Raw genomic sequence first — 3,893 nt, forward strand, 5'->3', positions numbered from 1 at the left:
CAGAACTTCTGTTTTATTTTTCCCCTCATTAATTTTAGCTGTTGTTGACAAGACTTTTAAAAAATTGGTTAATTTTTTAAAATTTTCCTCCCACCCTATGTAGTGACCCGTCTCCCTTCTCCCATTTGAACAAGGAACAGGCTCTGTGCATCCTTACCTCAGAGGAGGTTTGTAGCAAGGCAGAAAGCAAAAACTGCCTGCAGGACATTTTCCTTCTTGAATTTTGTTTTCATAAGCTTAAGCCATTAATTAATTTATTAGGTAGTTATAGGGAATCCTGTAAGGGAACTATGAAGAAAGTGGGATGTTCATCAGACTAAAAGATTCCTGGAAACAACAAGGAGGTACAGAAATCTATAGATTCCTTAAGTATCTGGGACTAGAGCCCTTCCCACTAAGTGGATTAATCGTGCCTTAAGGAGGTGATCAAATCTTCAAAGGCTTTGTTTTGTGGCACACCTAGGCAGGCAGAGCTCTAGGAAACAGCTTTGCTAGAGACTCCCATGCTTCAAACACTGCAGGGGGAGAAACAGAGCCACTAGGTTTGAAGGGACCACACTGGCCAGGACAATGGATGTTTCAGCAGCCACCAATGCGGTCTGGTGACTGATGCCCAGAGGGCCTCCCCACGTGCTGGCACTAGAGACATTGGGTTTCCAAACAACTTTCGGGGTGAGGAGGCACTAGGGGAAGTCAAGTGTGCCTGTGAATATATTTCCTTCTTGCTAGGTAGGAAAAGGTAAAGTTGAAATTAAGTTGATTTAAATACATGAAGAAATTCACCATCTCTTGCCACCTAGGTTTGTGGCTTGGGCGCCATACCTGTGAACACTGACTATTTGGAGTACATACTCAGTGGAATTTCTCTCTACATCAAATTAGTTATGTCCACTTGGGAAACATGCTGGAAACCCTGGACTCTAGATTAGTCTTAAAATCTCCAAGTACAGCTGCTTTCACATAGAGGGACATACCATGCTTGCTGCCAGACCATTCTAAGTGGAATCCAACTAGCCACACCGGAAACACCTCTTTAGATTTGAGGACAGGAACATCAGATGGCCCAATATAATTCTTGGTTGCAAGCAGCAGAAGCTAGCCCTGGCTAATTTGATTTAAGCTGGAATGTATTAGAAGGATACTGAATAGTTCACAAGATGGATGGGAAGGCTAGAGAACGAGGATCAGGAAAAGCGCTGGAAACCAAGGGAGAATGGGCACTGAGGAGCATGGCCCAGGTCGTTCCACAGGACAGTCTACCCCTGCCAGCACCTCACCGCTGCCCACAGATGACACTGCCACCACTAGCGGCCTCTGAACTATTTTTCACCCTCTGCTTCCTCCCTTGATATTCAAGGTCCAGAAAGGAGGCTCTGACTGGCTGAGTTTGAGTCCTACACCATTCCCTGGATGTCCCTGCATAGAGGGAGAGGGTTGGCCGTGAACACAATGTAGAATACTGTGTCACCCCAAAACTATGATTGGAGGAAGGGAAGCTGAACAAAAAATAAACACACTTAACAAATGTCCACCACATTCCCAACCACTTCAGGAGAAGAAAAGAGCATTAAAGTCTTGAAAACTCCAGCTTTCAGTTAACTACCTTGTAAAGGTACTCACTTACTTCCCAGGATTGAGCCCTATAAAAGTGTTATGCAAGCTCATAATTTCACTCTCAAATGAATTTGTAACCCATGACCCTGATTCCTGCCCAGTACTTGGCCCTGCCCATTGGCCCTGGGTTGCTTTCTCTGATTAGATTTCTATAGCAATTCCTCAGGCTCAGGGACCAAAAGACTTGCCAGGCACCTAAGTTTGAACAACCTTTTGCACTTCGTCTTTCACTCTTACCTCCACCCTGAGGCACATGGGTGCTGTTGGCTTCCTGATGAAGTTAAAAGGGAAGATAAACTTAAGGACCACAGATTTAGAAGGCTATTTTCATCTCCCTACTTATAGGCAGAACTACAGTCTCAGAAAAACAGAAGTATGGCCTATTTTTTAAGCTCTTCAGAAGTGGGAAAATACTATTCTTGATACATCCAACAGAAAATAAGACACAAGCTGTGTTTGAAGATTCAGTAGAAAACAGAGAACACTTCATAAAAACAGGGGAAAAAAAGATGTTCATAGACTGTCTCCAAATCTGCTCAAGTGTACAGGAGGAAGATAAATCCAAAGGATCACGACAATGGTGGGGACACATCACCCCACATCTATGATTGCTCCTTGCTGCTTCTTCAGCTTTGGGTGATGAGTGTGGTGAACAGATACAGCCTGTGGCATAGGTCCAGGCAGGAAAGGGGTCTTCTCTTATATCTGGTAGCACTGGAGTAGGATCTGTGCCTCACAAAAGCATCTCCTTTTTTCTAGAGGTTTATCAGGATCCAGGAATGTTAGAGGAGACAAATGCTCTGGAAAGGGAAATACTAGGTGAGATCTAAAGGCACATTCAAACCTGCCATTTGTGCAACAGGAAGTGCCACAAAGTCTTAGAAAGTATTTATAAGCCATAAGTGACCACTAAAAGCTGATTAGCTAATTTTCTTTTAAAAGGAAAATGTTGGGGAATTTTAAGTAAAGGCAAAATCCTTCCGATGCTTCTTGTTTTAACTTTCCTTAGCTTTTTCACTTAGCTTCATCTGTAGTTAAGGGTCTCACGTTGTTAGTTCAGCCAAAGGAAGTACAAAATCCTCCTAGGTTCTACCACTGTCGGCCATCCCCAGCCTGTGTGTAACTGAACATGCCCATTAGCAGGATCTTGGGAGCCACAGTATCAGTGCCCTCAAAGTTGGCCAGTGGCCAGCAATAAACAGGTTCTGGCTGGTCATACCTGAGGTTTGGAAAGCTACTTTGTACCCAACCCTGAGGAGCGGTGTGGAGCCAAGACAAGAACAGGCAAGCTCCTGCAGAATTCTGTGCTTGTGTGGGGTGAGCCTGCTCCACGTTATGCTCTGAAATGGGAAACCTGGGGCAAAGATAAGACATCCCAAAGGAAAATAGAGTGAAATTTTAAATTTTGAGGGCTCCTCTGCACTGCAGAAGCCGACATCCCCTCCCCTGTCCCCTCCCTCATGGCCAATCACTCTGCTAAGGTGTTTCTGCCTCATTTAGTGCAAGCATATTAAAATAGAAGAGGAAAGTGAAACTATGCACATGTCTCTTTTTCCATCAGAGGTGAAGCTAAAGTATAAAGCATTTGTAAATATTATATAAAATATAAAGTATATAATATTTAATTTCCTCACAACATTTTCCTGAATATGATTGACAACAGCTACAGAACTTGGAATGGGGATTTTGTGTGACTCACATTTTTTTCTTTCCGTTTCTTAACTGTCACACTCACTCCATAATAAAAGGCTTTCAGGGGTATTATTACATCAAGAACACTAACAGTTCTCAGGGGACCTCCCTACCCCAAGGAGTTCTCACTCTCTCTCCCATAGAAGATACAACATTCTCAAAGAGTGAGTCAACTATCAGGTTAGTCAAGGTATAAATTACTCAGCCATCAATCTTCACATCAATAAAACCTGCATAAGTTGGCATAGATTTACTATATTAGACCAAGAGGCACATCTGAAAGCAAACCTTCAGCTGGTCAGAAATTCCCAGCGTGAGTTTTCCAAGCAGGACTGAGACCTTAGCCCTTCCATGACTTTTGGTATAATCTGTTGATTCTGTCTAAAAAAAAAAGAAAAGAAAAGAAAAGAAATGTAATGTATGGGGTCCACAAAATTTAGATGCATCATATATTTTAATTTATAAGGATGCTCCCAAACTCCTTTCACACTCAGGCGGTGACCCAGCCTTCTGCTTCATTGAGAGAAAAGAGGGCATCAGGATAAGTCTCTCACCTTTTTTCTACCTCCCAACTTATATTTTTTTCT

This window comes from Mandrillus leucophaeus, unplaced genomic scaffold (genome assembly GCF_000951045.1).
Source record: "Mandrillus leucophaeus isolate KB7577 unplaced genomic scaffold, Mleu.le_1.0 Scaffold60, whole genome shotgun sequence".
NCBI lineage: Eukaryota > Metazoa > Chordata > Mammalia > Primates > Cercopithecidae > Mandrillus > Mandrillus leucophaeus.